This window comes from Ranitomeya imitator, chromosome 1 (assembly GCF_032444005.1).
Source record: "Ranitomeya imitator isolate aRanImi1 chromosome 1, aRanImi1.pri, whole genome shotgun sequence".
Taxonomy (NCBI): domain Eukaryota; kingdom Metazoa; phylum Chordata; class Amphibia; order Anura; family Dendrobatidae; genus Ranitomeya; species Ranitomeya imitator.
The window spans coordinates 1,190,543,417-1,190,563,042 of NC_091282.1; the positions used below are offsets into that span (position 1 = coordinate 1,190,543,417).

Sequence of the window (19,626 nt, forward strand, 5' to 3'; positions counted from 1 at the left end):
TTAACGATATCGTTGCAATGTCACGCTTTTTGTGACGTAGCAACGATCCCGCTAACGATCTCGTTATGTGTGACAGCGACCAACGATCAGGCCCCTGCTGGGAGATCGTTGGTCGCTGGGGAATGATTAGGACCTTTTTTTGGTCGCTGATCACCTGCGGCCCTGCACTTAGTAACCCAATGTTTACCCTGGATACACGGGGACTTCGGTATCGTTGAAGACAGTTTCAACGATGCCGAAGTCTTTCCCCTGATCGTTGGTCGCTGGAGAGAGCTGTCTGTGTGACAGCTCCCCAGCGACCACACAACGACTTACCAACGATCACGGCCAGGTCGTATCGCTGGTCGTGATCATTGGTAAGTCGTTTAGTGTAACAGTACTTTTAGAATTAGTACAGTTTAATTAAATTAGTGATGTGCAAAGTAAACATCAGCCGACCAAGGTGTGAAATTGAGCAATATCTGACCAACTCAAGGGCCGACCAAAGTGTGAAAGTAAACAGTGTCCTACAAACTCAATGCTCTGCCAGTGTCTTAGGTAAACTATTCCCGACCAATTCAAACCCCTTCCCCAGTGTTAAATTTGTAATTGTATATTTTTTTTTTATAAACTGATGAACATTTTTATTTAGAATAGTCACTATTTTGTTCAGATATAAAAATATTTTCCCACTAAATAGCTTGATCAAATTGCCCGTATTTCCAAAAATTGGTTTTATTCACCAATGCTCCTGTGGTGGAAGCAAAGCTGAAGTTTGGGATCCGGAAAAAACACAGCAAACACAACATCTTCATGTGCACACATAAGGGGGTTGTTCCGTTATGGGGTTTCATTGTCTGAGTGGAACACTCTTTTGAAGGATGGTGACCAACCAGAGGACTGGACACCGATACGGTTAATGGTTTCCCCAACATCTTGGCTACTACGGTGGAAATCCCTCTTCCCGTTTGGCAAAATGAGTTGGTTGCTTTATGGCTGCATTTTTTATTTTTAGAGCGTTGTGTAGAATGATACTGAATGATCCTATATACAAGAAATGTAGAATCTCCGCGCAAACGGAATTCAGTGTTTCCATCCGCTGTCTAAACACCCGTAGTGAGAAGGCCTCTGATTTTTGCTTTTCTTTTCGTCTTCCTCTCGGCTCCTATGTTTTATATTCCTCGCAGTTCACATTTTCACGTCTGTATGTTTTTTATCCATCATTAAATATTGGAATAGATGTGAGTTTCCATTTTAGAAAATGTCCAGTCACCTCTGCTCGCTCACTGAGATTCCTTTACTTGCAGCAGATTGGAAAGAATATGACACAATTCCATGCCTTTTCTCTTTGAGTTTCTACATTTCTTTTATCCCTTTCATGTGAGAAATAAGTATAGCTTGGACCGGTGACTCCAAAAGTGTGGCCCGGACCGGCGGCGGGACAAGTGTGGTAAAGTGGTTGTCGTGGCTCGGTTCACAGAGATGTGTTAATGCTGACATTATATCTGCTGTACTGTCACTCACTTCTCTATCAGTTCCCAACTTCAAGTAAAGTTCCTGGCACTTCATCAGGAGCCCCCTTTTTTAAAATATATATATATATATATAGATATATAGATATATAGATAGATATAGATATAGATATATATATATATATATATATATATATATAGAGATATATATATATATATATATATATATATATATATATATATATATATATATATATATATATATATATATATATATATATATATATATAGATATTATATATACACAGTACAGACAAAAAGTTTGGACACACCTTCTCATTTAAAGATATTCTGTGTTTTCATGACTATGAAAATTGTACATTCACACCGGAGGCATCAAAACTATGAATTAACACGTGGAATTATATACCTAACAAGTGTGCAGCTACTGAAAATATGTCTTATATTCTAGGTTCTTCAAAGTAGCCACCTTTTGTTTTGATGACTGCTTTGCACACTCTTGGCATTCTCTTGATGAGCTTCAAGAGGTAGTCACCGGAAATGGTTTTCACTTCACAGGTGTGCCCTGTAAGGTTTAATAAGTGGGATTTCTTGCGTTATAAATGGGGTTGGGACCATCAGTTGTGTTGTGCAGAAGTCTGGTGGATACACAGCTGATAGTCCTACTGAATAGACTGTTAGAATTTGTATTATGGCAAGAAAAAAGCAGCTAAGTAAAGACAAGCGAGTTGCGATCATTACTTTAAGAAATGAAGGTCAGTCAGTCCGAAAAATTGGGAAAACTTTGAAAGTGTCCCCAAGTGCAGTGGCAAAAACCATCAAGCGCTGCAAAGAAACTGGCTCACATGAGGACCGCCCCAGGAAAGGAAGACCAAGAGTCACCTCTGCTTCTGACGATATGTTTATCCAAGTCACCAGTCTCAGAAATCGCATGATAACAGCAGCTCAGATTAGAGACTAGGTCTATGCCACACAGAGTTCTAGCAGCAGACACATCTCTACAACAACTGTTAAGAGGAGACATTGTGCAGCAAGTCTTCATGGTAAAATAGCTGCTAGGAAACCACTGCTAAGGACAGGCAACAAGCAGAAGAGACTTGTTTGGGCTAAAGAACACAAGGAATGGACATTAGACCAGAGGAAATCTGTGTTTTGGTCTGATGAGTCCAAATTTGAGATCTTTGGTTCCAACCACCGTGTCTTTGTGCGACGCAGAAAAGGTGAATGGATGGACTCTACATGCCAGGTTCCCACCGTGAAGCATGGAGGAGGATATGTGATGGTGTGGGGGTGCTTTGCTGGTGACACCGTTGGGGATTTATTCAAATTTGAAGGCATACTGAACCAGCATGGCTACCACAGCATCTTGCAGCGGCATGATATTCCATCCGGTTTGCGTTTAGTTGGACCATCATTTATTTTTCAACAGGACAATGACCCCAAACACACCTCCAGGCTGTGTAAGGGCTATTTGACCAAGAAGGAGAGTGATGGGGTGCTACGCCAGATGACCTGGCCTCCACAGTCACCAGACCTGAACCGAGATGGTTTGGGGTGAGCTGGACCGCAGAGTGAAGGCAAAAGGGCCAACAAGTGCTAAGCATCTCTGGGAACTCCTTCAAGATTGTTGGAAGACCATTCCCGGTGACTACCTCTTGAAGCTCATCAAGAGAATGCCAAGAGTGTGCAAAGCAGTCATCAAAGCAAAAGGTGGCTACTTTGAAGAACCTAGAATATAAGACATATTTTCAGTTGTTTCACACTTTTTGTTAAGTATATAATTCCACATGTGTTAATTCATAGTTTTGATGCCTTCAGTGTGAATTTACAATTTTCATAGTCATGAAAATACAGAAAAAATTTGAAATGAGAAGGTGTGTCCAATCTTTTGGTCTGTACCGTGTATGTATATATATATATATATATATATATTATTCACAGCATTTTAGTTCTTTTAGCATTTTTGAGTTTTTCACCCATTTTATTGAACGGGGAAAAAATGCATCAAATCACACGCAAAAGTGCATGAATCTTTCATTGAGTTTTTCCTGCCAAAACTCAACATGGCCTTAATAGAAGGAAATATATTTTAATTAGCCATTAAATTTTACCTTGATCTCCTTTTGATAGATAATGGGCTAAAGTGATTTTTAGATTCTGTTATGTTGTCTTAGTCCTGGAAAAGTTACTGGTGCAAAGTGCTTGCAACTGGGTGTTTCTTCTCTTCCTTTTTTTTTTTTTTTTTTTTTTTGTAACTTGCTGCCACTGCCTGTTGTCAACTGTAATCTGTCTCTAGCTGCAGAGACACAGATTGCAGGTGGTAGGGGTCTTTTTTTATTATTCTGCCTGCTGTCTAGGCTGTTAAACTGGACACCGGCATACCAGAAAGGCAGGCTTCCAGTTTAGAGCTATCCTAGACATTGGACAATGGCGGGCACAATGCATGCTAGGAAGTGAGTATTGTTCTGATACTTATAGTGCTGGTAGAATGCTAATAAACAGGATCTACCTACAGAGCAGATTACAGATTGAGAATCTGGATAGATTAAATTGGTATGTGCACCAAATTCTGTTTTATCTTTTGTCCAGAAGGAGGGCAGGAAGTCTGGGGGAACTGAGCAGAACGTCCAAGTTTTTGCATTTTTGAGGAGGATCTGAAGTTTCCTCTCTAAAACTTAATTGAAAACTTGCGAAAAGACTGTGCACATAATCCTAAGAAATCACCCTACACGTTAATTCGGCCCTCCTCTGTTCCGGATTTGAATGGGGGATGTAAAATAGATAAACTAATGGAGGTAAAAAAAATCCAGCCAGGTCTAAAGCACCCATATAATGAAAGCCCATTATTAGAAGCTAGAAGTGTAAAGGCCCTCATGCACATTAGACTAGGGATGCACAACATTTTATGGTTCAAGAGTCACATTTCTATACTGAACCAATCCCAAGGGTTGCAAATATATGTAAAGGGGTACTTGCATGCATACATCACCAAATCCACCATCAGTACATTAGTCCTTCACAAGAAGCAAGTTTTTGAGTATTTGAGAAGTATCTTACACTGAGTTATTGGAGCAAAAACTGAGCAACTCCTCCTCCTAATCTCAAAACTCTAGGTTTTGAGGATTTTTAAGTTTTAATAAGCCCATGAAGTATGTTATGGATTGTTACATGTGTACAAGACAAGAACCACCGTCAGTAATATCCCCTTACGCTGCCCCTCTCCATAAAGTTCCCTCCCCCACTGACCCTTGCTATGCTGCGCCCCCTTTACATAATTGTCCCCCCGTCGCTCCTCCATGGAGCACTTACTGTTGCCCGCCGTCTCTGCCGCCATGACCTCTTAACACAAGTGCATATTGGGGCGGGAGCTGACTCCTCTCTTCTGCCCCAGATTCAGCTCTCAAGTTTTCAAATATATGTCCTCGTTTGAAAGATGCGAATACAGTTGAATATAGGAAGAAACGAGCCGGCGCCTCCCGGACAGTTCTCTGTGTTCCACAAAGAATCCTGTAGGCTGCTGTGCAGGCCTGCATTAGTCTAAAGTCCGCTTAACCTGCTGATATCGACAGGTTTGGTCAACGACCTGATGTGTATGGTGGTGCCGGCCAGCTGATAATCAGGAGAGATGTTGATCATTCCTGTCTGATTTCTGACTACTGGTTGCTGTGTTTTCCCGGCCGACATGTCATTTGGCTTTCTGAGAGAGAGCACAGGAGTGCTTGGGTTGAACTGACGCTCCTGGGCTTGGGCTGCGCTGGTGCTCCTGGGCTTGGGCCGAGCCGGCGCTCCTGGGCTTGGGCCGAGCCGGCGCTCCTGGGCTTGGGCCGAGCCGGCGCTCCTGGGCTTGGGCCGAGCCGGCGCTCCTGGGCTTGGGCCGAGCCGGCGCTCCTGGGCTTGGGCCGAGCCGGCGCTCCTGGGCTTGGGCCGAGCCGGCGCTCCTGGGCTTGGGCCGAGCCGGCGCTCCTGGGTTTGGGCCGAGTCGGCGCTCCAGCCTGTGGGAGAGTGGAGGCTGATGCACCTTTCTGCCAACAGCCTTGCACTGCCTCAACCCAACCTGTTGGTCTTCTACGTAGATGACATTTTCTATCTAATTTACTGAAAAAGTGTTATTTTCTGTTTGTATTTCTGGGTGGTGAATACCAATCTTCCCCACGCATCTGAAAGTAATGAAATAAGGGGTTTTATATTTACGTCAGAAGAAATGAAGGTAATAAATAGCCCATTTTATGCAATATGTCAAATTATTTGATTTCATTTCCTACTCTCGTTTCCTTCCTTCGGGAAAGAAGAAAACTTTTTGTTACTTACCAAAAACATAAAGAAGTACATTTATTTTAATTTTTATTTACTGGATAACTTAAATTTGAATTGAAGAATAAAAGAAATTATAAAATTCCTAAAATTACATCTCTGGCACGCTGAAGACCACTGACTTAAGCAAATTAGCCCCTGAGTGTCTTGATATATAGACATTGGCTTTAGAACATTACTCCTTCATATGTCACGACGTATGTCTAGCCGTGTTTCACATCCTTTGTCTGATTCTGACTTGCACTGTCATTGTTAATAAGATAATAATACATATATATATTAAAGGTCAGCGGGGTTATGGCCTCTAATGGACCCTGACACTAGAGGTCGGCCTCAATAAGTGGTCTAGCCAATAGCAGTAACCTGTAACCTAGACTTCATAGGCTTCTTTTGTCACATTCTTTGTGAGCAGCTATTGTGGTTTTGTATCTGACTTTGACAAAACTGACTGATTTTTTTTTTTTCTTTTTTTTTTTTTTTTGCCATTATGTGATTTTTTTTCCTCTTTTATACGTGAATTTAAAATGTTTTTCAAGTTTCCAATAGACAGATGTTTTGTCATTTGAATTTTCCAAATGGGATTAATAATTTTAACAATCTTAATGGGCGAAATAAAAAAAAAAAATAAAAAAAAATAACCTTAAATATATCCTGTCACTAGGTCTTTGCTACCCCATCCGAAAGTAGCAATTGATTCCAGCAATGTCTGTCTAACTGGGCAGCTTCATATCATCACGGTTTTATCTGCTACAGATCTATCATGGGCTCAGCAGTGTCATGCAATCCCTGAGGCCAGTCAGCGCTGTCTTCACTCTCCCCGCCTTCGGACGTGTCACACATCAAGGCCAGTCTCACACGTCCAGATAATTCTGGTACCGGAGAAAACAGTAACGGAGTTATCCGTGCCCATGTGCTCACGTAGGCCATCCGTGTGATGTCCGTGAGTACGTTTTTAGGGTCCGTGTGCTGTACATGTGCTGTCCGTTTGCAGTACGTGTGTCCGTGTATTGCAACAATTTTTACAAGTTTTAACCTTATGACAGGAAAAACGCACACGGACAGCACACTGATGGCACATGGACAGCATCCGTGTGCGGTATGTGTTTACACGGACCCATTGACTTTAATGGGTCCGTGTGATCCATGCGCTCCCACGAACACTGACATGTCTCCGTGTTTTGCAAATGGACACACGGTCCGTGAAAACACGCTGACATGTGCAGAAACACATTGATTTTAATGTGTCTACGTGAGTCAGTGTCTCCGGTACGTGAGGAAACTGTCACCACACGTATCGGAGCCACTGACGTGTGAAACCGGCCCAAGAGGAAGTCAGGGCTGTTGTTGACTGCTCACTTCCTTTTGGCATCTGATTCACCCGCTCCAATCCCTGGGCGAGAGATTGCCGACACCGCTGGCTGGGCACTGCCACCAAAGAGGACTATGTGTTATCTTACTGGGGGCAAACATGCTGATTGAGGTGGTGTTGTCTGAGTAGTGGTAAACCCCTTTTAACTTGCTATTTTTTTCCGTTAATTTACACATTATGCCCCGCATAAGGTCATAAAAGACCTTTGGGGTGGTGGGCATTTTAAATATTTTTATTTTCATATTATTTCCCTTGTAACTGGGGCTGGTATGTTATCCCTAGTTACAGGGTGAATTCAGCCTCCTGGCTGCACAGCAGAGATATTTTGGTCTTCTATGGCCTAGCAGCTCCTGCTCCCTTCCTATACTATGTAGGAGGCAGCGCCGTCAGTGCCTCCTATTGGTGTGTACAACAACAGGAAGAAGGCAGAGTTGGTAATAAACTGTATCCGCCTTTGACAGACAAGCTAAATGATCAGCCTCAACGGGGACAGCGATGATGATGTGTGCAACCTGTAAAGCGCTGCGGAATATGTTAGCACTATATAAAAATAAAGATTATTATTACTATCATTTGTTTTAGAATGTAACTGCAGAGTTGGAGCCGGACAGTCCAAACAATTAAAGTCTCTTTTATAAGCTGTCCAGAAGCAGTTAAAAAAATTTTTTTGGTGTGTGTTTTATATTAATTTATTCAGTTATAAAAAAACAAATTTGCATTCATTGTTATTGTGTCAAGACCCTCTTCATGTGTATTTGTAGATGTGCTTAATGCAGACACGGAATGCAGACACTTTTACAGATTCTATTACATCACTATAACATAAATATTGTTTGTTTTCTAGTATTTTTTTCCATATCACAGAGGTCTAATACTGTTGGGTTTCTAGGTATTGGCCAACTCTAGAAATATGGATCCATTTATGGTTGACGACTCTTCCGACTTTCTGTTTTCACGGCTGATTCCAGGAAGGCATTTTCTAACATCTTTATTTGCTCCCGTTACTAGACCCATAGATTTAACATTTGGCTGTGTGTTATGAACAGAAAAAAAGAACACTATCCTATTTGCATTCGCAGCCTGAGATGCTTGTTTGGCGCCATAGACAAATGTCCGGAGCTTCGTCAGAGATGATCGAAATGATTCTCGAGACCCTGGTCCATCAACAAAGTCTAAATTCTATAGCCAGGGAGCCCTACAAACTGCTTTCTACCTGCCGACCCCTTTTGACTACCCTGCCTGGCACATCATTGTTGTAGGCAGCGTGATGCGCGCCCGATCGATGCGTTGGATCGGCTAGTCAAAATGGGAGTCGGGGACAGGAAGGTGGGAAAATCACAGGGCAATGGGAAACAGACCTGGCTGCTGCACCAAGGTTCTGCAAATCTTCTCTACTCATTAAACTCCGGATGGAAACTGATTGTGGATCTCATCCCATTGTTTGCACCAAGTCCACCATGTTTGGCCTCCATTGGACACTTTGGAAAGGATGTATTTTTAATAATGTTCCAGATTACTCGTAGGGACGGAATAGAATGTGTCAGGAAAAAAGTATTATGCTCTGAAAAACAAATGTTGATGCAAGTGATGTTTTTGGCTAAAAATATTTTGAAAGAAACATTCCCTAGTAGCTGTTTTTTCTTGTTTGGGACTATGCAGAGTTCTGTAGGAAAAAAGTAATGACCGGCTCTATTGCATGTGTTTGCGGACATATTTTTTTCCTATCTGCATTGCATACACCTCCATGGTATTGGCGTCTCATGACCTCTACATTCTCATTGAGGCTACAGGCTCGAGTTTCTGGCAAGTTTCTGGGCAGCGCGGTGGCTCAGTGGTTAGCACAGTTGACTTGGGTCCATGGTAGTGATAAGCGGATGTGGTGTGGATGTGAGTGTCTTGGGCGTGTTCGAATAATATGTTAAACAGCTGCAACACATGCAGGGACTGCCTGTTTATTAGGCAATTGTCACATGTGTTGTGGCTGTCGAACAGCCATGAGGCATGCAGCTGTGGGTTATCGAACATATTATTCGACCACGCCCAAGACACCCAGATAGCACCCAAGCATGCTCGGATAAAAACTTAGCATGTTAGCTCATCACTCATTAGTCCTGGGTTAAAATCCCACCAAGCACAACATCTGCTAGGAGTTTGTATGTTCTTCCCGTGTTTGAGGGGGGCTTCCTCCCACACTCCATACTAGTAGGGAATTTACATTGCGAGCCCCAATGGGGGCAGTGATGATAACTTCATGTGGAATGTGTGTATATATATATATATATATATATATATATATATACATACATACATACATACATACATACATACATACATATATATATATATATATATATATATATATATATATATATATATATATATATATATATATATATATACATATATACATATATACATATATATATATATATATATATATATGTGTATATATATATATATATATATATATATATGTGTGTACTACTAGCCAGCTTGAATACATGTTTGGATTTCCTAGCAACCAGGCAACCCCACATGTACTTAGGCTGGGTAGTAGCTGTAAATCATTCAGCTGCGGTGATTATAACTAAATCTACGAACACTAACAAATACTCGGAGACCACCTGAGCAACGAGTATGCTCGCTTATCACTACTTATCAAATCTCGCCCACCCTCCTTTCTGTTGGTATACAGTCTTTGGGTGTTAGACTTAGCGTGGAGACCTCCATGCATTGTGAGGAGCTTTCGTCTCTTCACATCTGCAACTTCCATCTCTTATTTTGGCCAGCACACTATGCAAGCAGGGTATCTGATAACTGACAGGGCATATGGATTGGTGGTGCGGATTTTATTCTTCCCATTGAGCTGGCTCTTCAGGACCTGTCTTACCCTTGCATGGCATTTGGATGTTGCTGCTTTCCTTGCCTCCTCATCATGTTTACTGTATCCCTGTGGGATGCCGAGGTACTTGTAGCATGTCTGTACATCTGCTATGTGCCCTGCTGGTAATTCCACTCCATCAGTCTTGACTACCTTGCCTCTTTATTACCAACCAGCCACACTTCTCTAGTCTGAAGGACATCCTGAAGTCTTCACTGTAGATCCTTGTATCCATATCCACACTCTGTAATTATCTGACTGAGGGGTTCGAGCCTATGTGGAACAGCAATGGGGACTGTGCATCACCTTGGTATATGCCGCATTTGATGGTCACTTGTGCTAGTTGTCTTGAGTTGACTTCCAATGTTGTTCTCCATAGCCCCATTGAGTTTCTGCGGAAGGTTCTTAATTTCCTGCTGACATTGTAGAGCATTCACAGATTCCGTGTGTGGCATTGTCATAGGCCTGACCCCAACTGAATCCCTAGAGACTGCTAAACAAGGGATCACAGCACTCGCTGCAAGATTAGGGAGATACATTAGAGAAGCTGAGGCCAAGAAGATAAATGCCCTGTTCTCCAAAGAACCATCCAAGGTGTACTCCCATCTACAGAGTAACAGCACAAAGGCAGCAACTCCACCAATAGCAGAGACTGAACAATACTGGAGAAACATATGGGAGAAGGAAAAAACACACAACACCAGTGCAATGTGGCGTCAAGATCTGAGAATGAAATGCCGCAACCACCTAGAGCAAGAATCAGTCACCATTACAGAAGCAGACATCCAACACCGGGTCAAGAACATGAAGAGCTGGACAGCACCTGGCCCAGACATGTTCCACACCTACTGGCTAAAGAAATTAACAGCGGTACATGAACGCATGGCAAAGCAGATGAACCGACTGCTAGAAGCAGGCCACCACCCACATTCGCTAACACAAGGTAGAACAGTGCTGATCATGTAGGATCCTAACAAAAGAACAGTTCCATCCAACTATCACCCAATAACCTGCCTTACAACAACATGGAAACTCCTGTGAGGCATCATAGCCACCAAGCTACAGAACCACATGAACCAGTACATGAATCCAGCTCAGAAAGTAATTGGGACCGACACAAGAGGCTCTAAGCACCAGGTCCTAGTAGATAGAGCAGTCGCTCAAGACTCAAGATCCAGGCAGACCAATCTCAGAACAGCCTGGATTGACTACAGGAAAGCACGCCATTGATTCCACAGACATATATAACTTGCAGGGGTCTTCCGTACTCAATAAAAATGTCTGCTTAACGGCTGTCATGTGACCGCCGACTAACTTAAGGAATAGAGCGCAGTGCTGACAGCGTGCATGTAGAGTGACTGCAGACATTTATGTTGAGCCCAAAAAACCCTTCTTAAAGACGGACCATTAAGGAGATTTGTTTAACACGATTGACCAGATTATTTTCCAAGCGTAGGGATTTGAAACCTTTAAAATACATATAAATGACAAGATTTCACACATAGGCACAATCATTTTAGGAAGTCCCCCCCCCCCCCCCCCTTTGGTATTCGAGCACATCTGATCGTTTTTAGTCTGAGCTTGTTTCATTTATATCTTATTGAACTTCGAGCTAATTGAATGATGGCCAGTTCAAAGCATCTGCCATTCAGAAAACATGTAGTTCTCTCACTGTCCAGATGGGTGTAATCTTTCCTTCAAATGATTTTCAGAAAATGGCTTACAGATCTAGCAATTGAGGAAAAGTCGAGATGAATATGTTCTATATTACAACCCTAAAGGGGCATTTTATTTTTGTAATTTTATATACGGTATAACAGGTCATAAGCAGTGTAAGGACGTCTTTGGATCATCAATTCCTTTAGGTAAATGATCTGATCGGCCAATTGCATAATATTATTGGGATGCAACATTGTTTAAGTAGGTGGTATGTGACCTCTTTATGAAGGTCAGGACCCAAGGTTCCCTCATAACATTACCAACAATATCACACGGCATCTGGCCTTCATTTGCTATATAGCATCTTGGAAGATGGCAATGTTGTGTAGGGCTTTTTGCAGTGCTCTGGTGTCAGCATGGGCACTTTGATTGGTCTGCAGCTAAGTAGGACCATACTGAGAAAGCCATGATTCTACTTTCTGACACATTTCCATCACAACCTGAATTAATCATCTGTGAGTTTTTGGTGACCATTCTTATCCTTCCTTTGACCATTTATAGTAAGGTCATCATGGGAGTCACCTGCAAGATTGCCATGGCCATCACGTTGCCCAGGACATCATGCTCCCTTCTTCCCTCCTTCCTTATAGTGTGTTCTGTCAACTTTTTAGGTGGGCAAAGCACACCTCTATCCGCAAATCTAATTTGAATTATGTTAGACCAGGCCGGCTTCTTTCTTTATATTACTCTACGGTTTAATTCTGCTCATTATACAGGTGCTTTCAGCAGTGGACAGCTGATTGGTCTGCAGCTATGTAGCCCGATGAGTCAAAGCTCTACAATACTATGTATTGTCACCCTTCTTTCATAACCAGGATACGTGTTTGAGCCCCTTCTGCTAAAAATGGATCAAAATGACCAGTTTTTGCTTTCATGCACATCAATGAGCCTAGGTCACCCATGCCTCTGTTGTCAGTTCACAAATTGTCCTTCTTTGGACCACTTAATCAAACTACATAGTTACCATATCCTGGCCATCAGCCAGGCAGAGTTTTATGGTCACCATTGCAATCAGCTTGGGTATCATGATGTTCATGGCAGTCAGTCTAGCAGGTTATCGGGGTCGTCATTGCAGGTGGCCTGGCAGGTTATCGGGGTCATTGTGCCAGACAGCCTGCAGGGTTTTGGGGTCGTTACGCTAGTCGACCTGGCAGAGTTTTGTGACAGTCACTTTGGCAGGTTTTGATGATAGTCATGGCAGTCGGCCTGTCGGGTTATTCGAATTGTCATGGTGGTCAGCCTGGCAGGTTATCTGGGTCAGCCTGACAGATCGTCATGGCAGTTGACCTGGCTGGTTATCCGGGTCATCATGGCAGTCAGCCTTGCAAGTTATTGGAGATCATCATGGCAGTCAGCCTGGCAGGTTATCGGGGTCGTCATTGCAGGTGGCCTGGCAGGTTATCGGGGTCATTGTGCCAGACAGCCTGCAGGGTTTTGGGGTCGTTACGCTAGTCGACCTGGCAGAGTTTTGTGACAGTCACTTTGGCAGGTTTTGATGATAGTCATGGCAGTCGGCCTGTCGGGTTATTCGAATTGTCATGGTGGTCAGCCTGGCAGGTTATCTGGGTCAGCCTGACAGATCGTCATGGCAGTTGACCTGGCTGGTTATCCGGGTCATCATGGCAGTCAGCCTTGCAAGTTATTGGAGATCATCATGGCAGTCAGCCTGGCAGGTTATTGGGGGTCGTCATGGCAGTCGACCTGGCAGATTATTGGAGCCATCATGGCAGTCTGTCTGGTAGGTTATTGTGCTTGCTGAGGAGGAGATGGTAGATCTCTTATCCAGTGTTCTCGACTATAAATCCATATCGGTTTCCATTAGTATTTGTGTAATGACACGCACTGTGTGCCAGAATCTAAATAGCCCAGTGTACGCTGAGCAATCAAAGGCGAGATTAGGCGTTCACTCCATACATATTATCTTTCCTCTGCTCCCCTCCCACATTAGTGTTTGTAGAAATGATATAATTCACTCTGCTATGTAATGTAAGAGAAGTGATAGGAATCTGTTGGTATGTACTTAATTAGCTGCAGTGTGTATGGAATATTGTATGGTGCTCTCCTATTTCAGGCAACAATTAAGGAGGAAGCATGCCTCCCTCGTGCAGTTCCAAATCGTGATTTTTCTTGGCAAGGTGGATCCGACGTATTGGGGTGTATGACTTGATGAGCAGGGTCCTTTCCTTTACATCTATGTCACAGATAAAAACTGCTTACAGCAGCTAGCAAGACACTTGGGATAGTTTTAAAGAGCTGTTCCCTGTAGACAGTGTCCACCGACACCACATTTCATATGGACGATGATTGATTTTACTGTTTTATTATTTTTTCTTGACATTTTTTGCTTTATAGATATTTAGAATTAGCTACACTCAGTTGCTTGGTTCATAAATCCCAGATCTACAGTAATAGTGCTTGAAGGGGTTGTCCAATCTCAACAATCACTTTACAGGCTGCATTGAATGCTTAATATTAAAATCGGGCATACTGACCACTGCATGGATCCAGCACACCTCGTTCTATTGTTCTGCAGCATGACCAGACATGATGATGTCTTACTTTTCAACCTCCTGATTGTTTAGATCTTTGATACGCCTTTCCTGTCACCTGACTTGTGCAGTCAGTAGCGGGACTTTGTCACTTCCTGTCCTGCTGCAGGGCACCAAAGCGGCCTGTGCAAGTTTTATGGTGGCGGCATCATGCTCTATCCCGCACCTGAAATCCGCTGCCTCGGGGTAACTTTCGACTCTGCCCTGTCCTTCAAACCGCACGTCCAAACTCTTGCCACCGCCTTTTGCCTATACCTCAAAAATATCGCCAGATTCCGTGCCTTCCTCCCGCCTCGATTACGGCAACACCCTCCTATGTGGCCTCCCCGCTAACTCCCTTGCAACACTCCAGTCTGTCCGCAACTCTGCTGCCGGCTAATCCACCTCTCTCCTCGCTACTCCCCTGCTTCTCCCCTCTGCAAATCCCTCCACTGGCTCCCAATTCCCCAACGAAACCAGTTCAAACTACTAACACTAATCTACAAAGCCATCCACAACCTTCTCCTCCCTAAATCTCTGGACTAATCTCCCAATATCTTCCCTCACGTAATCTTCGATCATCCCAAGACCTCCTACTCTCCTACACACTTATTCATTCCTCACACAACCGCCTCCAAGATTTCTCCCAAATATCCCCCATCCTCTGGAATTCCACGCCTCAACACGTCCGATTATCCACCACCCTCTGATCCTTCAGACGGAACCTGAAAACCCATCTATTCAAGAAAGACTAAAGCCTGCAATAACCATTCTGCCGCCTCACCACCACCCGAGCTGCTGCCCCACCAACCACCCGAGCTGCCGCCATGTCCCCAACCACCCAAGCTGCTGCATTGCCACCGCCTCACCACCACCCGAGCTGCCACCTCACCAACCACCCGAGCCGCCGCCTCACTACCACCAGAGCTGCCACACCCCCGACCTTCTGTCTCTTCCCCATTATCCCGTAGAATGTAAGTCCGCAAGGACAGGGTCCTCTCCCCTCTGTACCGGTCTGTCATTGTAAATTTGTTTACTGTAAACCATATCTATAAATCTGTACGTAACCCCTTCTCATGTACAGCACCATGGAATTAATGGTGCTATATAAATAATAATAATAATTATGGTTTAAATACCAAAATAAAAAAAAGATTTATAAAACGGCACTGCTTTTGGGCTAGACCTCAACATGCATGGTTGTTACCCTCTTCGTTGGATTTCTGTTATACCGCACTTCTAGACTGCAGGTGCTCATCCAGAAAAGCAAGACAATCCATATGCAAAAAGGAAAAGATTTAGATAGCACTCAACCGGTCCTTAAAACTTCATGTTTTATTCAGATACTTAAAACATTATGGCTTGGAGAACGGGTTAACAAGGTGTACAAGTCAGTGCTGACGACGGCCGTTTCGCGCTGCACGGCCGTCGTCAGCACTGGCTCGCACACCTTGTTAACCTGTTCTCCAAGCCATGATGTTTTAAGCATCTGAATAAAGCATGGAGTTTTAAGGATCGGTGAGTGCTATCTAAATCTATTCTTTTTTTGCACATAATTATGGTTTAAGCCATCTAAACCACCAGTAAAGTTTTTGCTTAGTTTTTATTTTCAATTCAGGCCAGGCAGCCTCTTTTTAGTGGCCCATATGCTCTCCGTAGCCATAACCTGAGTGCTCAGTTGCTGAACCGCCATTCCTAATTCATTAAGAAATGACCTACTGTTCAAGTCAGGTTTTTGTATTACAGGTAAAATTGGCAATTTTTTCTACATGAAAATAAATGGGGTGATCTGAGTAGTGGAAAACCACTTTTAAGTCTTACCCCACCCCTCCCCACTTGACGAAGCACATGGTGCGAAACGCACGTTGTACATGGTTGAGATTTGGATTCTCTTCTCCCCATCCACTTGCCTTTGATTATTCTGGTGGGCTATCTGTGCTGTTCTGTGTTCATATTTATTTTAATTGTACCGGTTTAATTGGTGCCTCACTTCTTATTGATTATATAAATGTACTTTTGTTGATGTTCTTTCCACAGTCAGGCATGTAAAGTTGTATACTGGTAGATGTGAATCATTTTTTTTTAGGTCCATTTTGTTCCGTCATTTCTTTTTATAGAGTGTTTTTCACTTTTTTAATCAATGTTGTTCTCGCCAGCACATGGTTAGAAATTTCGGTTCTCGTCCAAACTGAAGAATCTTGATTCTAAGGTTTCATTTACATGTTTTCCAAAGATCCGCCAGACCGATCACATTGACAAGTGCAAGTTTTGGAGAATTATTGGTGGGAAATGTTTGCTAAAAGAAAATGCTAAGGGAGTGCTGAGTTTTGGAAATAATTGGAATTGCAGCTCATCCTCATTCACGTCAATACATTTGAGACTTTATGCTGTTATTTGGGAGGCAAAAAGAAAACCCAATTTTTTATTTTCTTAAATAGTCCTGGAAACTCTGTTTTAATAGCCAGCAATGTGCTCCAGTGTAAAACAATCTGTTGTAAATCTTTCCTTTGTTGAGAACCTAATTTTTCTTCCTTGATGACCATAGGCGTTAATTTAGAATTTCGACATGGTTAACTTTTTGGAAAATTTGCTTTAGGGTAAACATTAGGTGGCTGCTGTTTTCCATTCCTAAATATTGTTACAATGTATAGACAGTGGCTTGATTGGCATCTCACATCCAATATACTGAATTTTAAATTGCTCTGAGCTAATTAGTCTGGAGTTGGTCCTGCATGCCATCACCGCTAGGAGAAATGTCAGCGCCCGGGATCAACGACTTGTTGAGAAACAGAAAGGACAAATTGACGACTGGTACTTTTGGAAGTGTTTGGTTTGTGTCACTGACATGGCTGACATGTTACCCTCATGAGAACCATGTCCAGGGGGCACACAGTAACTACCAGGGCTGTCATCTATCCTGGCAGCTACACGAAGGTTCAATAAATCTCACCGCTCATTTTTCAATGTTTTAAATGTGTCATACAAGTCACGTGAAAATGATGACACTCTATTAAAGTTGATGGGCAGATTTTTTTTGCTTCTATTTTTGTAAGGACATTTCACAATTTATACCCATTTTACGTTTTTTGTCCAATTTTGTAAGCTACAAAAGTTACACGGCAAAATGAGAGTTATGGGTTCGAAAGTATCCGGTGACCATGATGTCTTGTTGTCTTTATCCTTAGTTGCCACTAATTTCTTATTTGTGTACAGGGAAACAAGAAGACATTTTACATCTGTTGCCCCATTAGTATCAGTCTACTAGTGAACCCACAACTTTAACTTTGCCATGTAACCTTGTATCTCTTACTTTGTGGGTCAAGATGAGATACAGTATTGGGAAAAGGAAGACTGAGATGTCCATAGCAAGCTACCTGTAGTCTAGTTGGGTGACATCTTGTATTTTTCTTTCACCTATGAAAGCACAACGGAGAGTGGGAAATCTGCCCTTCAAGATCAGGAAACCTATAGGCTAAAAGGGCGATACCTCTCCCACACATCAGTTGGCTTCTTGTCCTTGAAAGGGGAACCTTGTCTGGATGAATTGGCAGAACCTTAGAAACCTCAGAATGTTTCCCAGGCCTGACCGATTGGTTCTGGCAGTGTCTCCATCCCTGCTGTGGCCACTGCAGGGGTCATGGAAGCACCACAGCTGGTCGAGGGGGAGCTTGGCTGACGTACGGGCGCCATTTTCTGTGGTCGGCCGGTTACCCCACGTCCCGGGTCTGTGCATGTGCAGGACACGCTTTCAGGAAGCCGCCCTGGTGACATTTGATAGCGGGAGCTCCAGGATTTTATTTCCCTCTCTTTTTGATAAAGAAACAGATCGGAACTTTCAGGACAATAATCAATTTGAGGGGCCCGGACAGATTCCTGAAAATGAAGTCGTTCAAGATGGAATCCATAAAATCAGCCATAAAAGTGCTTTTTACGGACTGTTTTAGATATTTCTGGTTCTGAAAGATGTGTATTATCATGTGCCAATTCATGTCAATTATCAGAAATTCCTCAGGGTGGCCATAGCCATAAAAAGATAAATCAAACATTTCTATTTCAGGGCCTTACCGTTCGGGCTGTCAGTGGCCCCCTGTGTCTATACAAAAATAATAGAAGTGACAGCTCACCTACGAGAAAAGCATACGCTAGTTGTCCCGTATCTGGATGATTTCCTAATTGTAGGTAGATTGCTGATCACTGCAACGTCCAGTTAGAAGAGGTCAGTGCTACCTTGAAGAAATTGGGCTGGCTCTTGAATCTAAACATAAAAAATAAAAAATCAAGACTAGAGCCCCTAAGTCTTTTAACGTCTTCTTCTGGATTTCACAAATCAGGAGTGATGTCTTCCAAGATGGCAAGATGGAAAGAATATGCAGTCGGGCATCATAGGCGATATCTTTGCTGGGTTCTCTGACCTCTTGTATTCCGGCAGTGTTATCGGTCCAGTTTCATACCAGAAAGGTCATCTGGAAAAGAGATTAATGTTATTCTCAATAACAACTCATTCAATTCTTTGGCGGTTAAACATGGGAAATTTAGCTTGGGTAAACCAAATCAGTCAATTTTTAGTCGAATTGTGGACATATGGGGCTTGCCTATAGACCTATTCGCGAACAGGCAAAACGGCAAAGTAGAATAGTTCTGTTCTCTGTAGTGATGAGCGAATATACTCGTTACTCGAGATTTCCCGAGCATGCTCGGGGGTCCTCCGAGTATTTTTTTTAGTGCTCAGAGACTTAGTTTTTATTGCCACAGCTGAATGATTTACATCTGTTAGCCAGCATAAGTACATGTGGGGATTCCCTAGCAACCAGGCAACCCCCACATGTACTTATGTTGACTAACAGATGTAAATCAGATTATATTTAGTCTATATTATTGTGGATGATCCAGGAGAGATATGGGAGAAGGTCATGTGGTCAGATGAGACCAAAATAGAACTTTTTGGTATCATCTCCATTTGCCGTGTTTGGAGGAAGAAGGGTGAATACAACCCGAAGAAGACCGTCCCAACCGTGAAGCATGGTGGGGGAAACCATACATTGGGGGTGCTTTTCTGCAAGAGGGACAGGATGACTGCACCATAATGAAGGGAGGATAGATGGAGTCATATATCGTGAGATTTCGGCCAACAACCTCCTTCCCTCAGTAAGAGCATTGAAGTTAGGTCATTGCTGGGTCTTCCAGCATGACAGTGACCCGAAACACACAGCCAGGGCAACTAAGGCGTGGTTCCGTAAGGTCCTCGAGTGGTCTAGGGCAGGGGTCCCCAACTCCAGTCCTCAAGGCCCACCAACATGTCATGTTTTCAGGATTTCCTTAGTCTTGCCCAGGTAATAATTGCATCAC

General features: G+C 43.0%; 1 protein-coding gene across 1 annotated transcript in view; it reads left to right on the forward strand.

Annotated features, from left to right (window-relative positions):
* STX18 (syntaxin 18) overlaps positions 1–19,626 on the forward strand; it is a 197,491-nt gene that overhangs the window by 81,981 nt on the left and 95,884 nt on the right. The window lies entirely within an intron of this gene.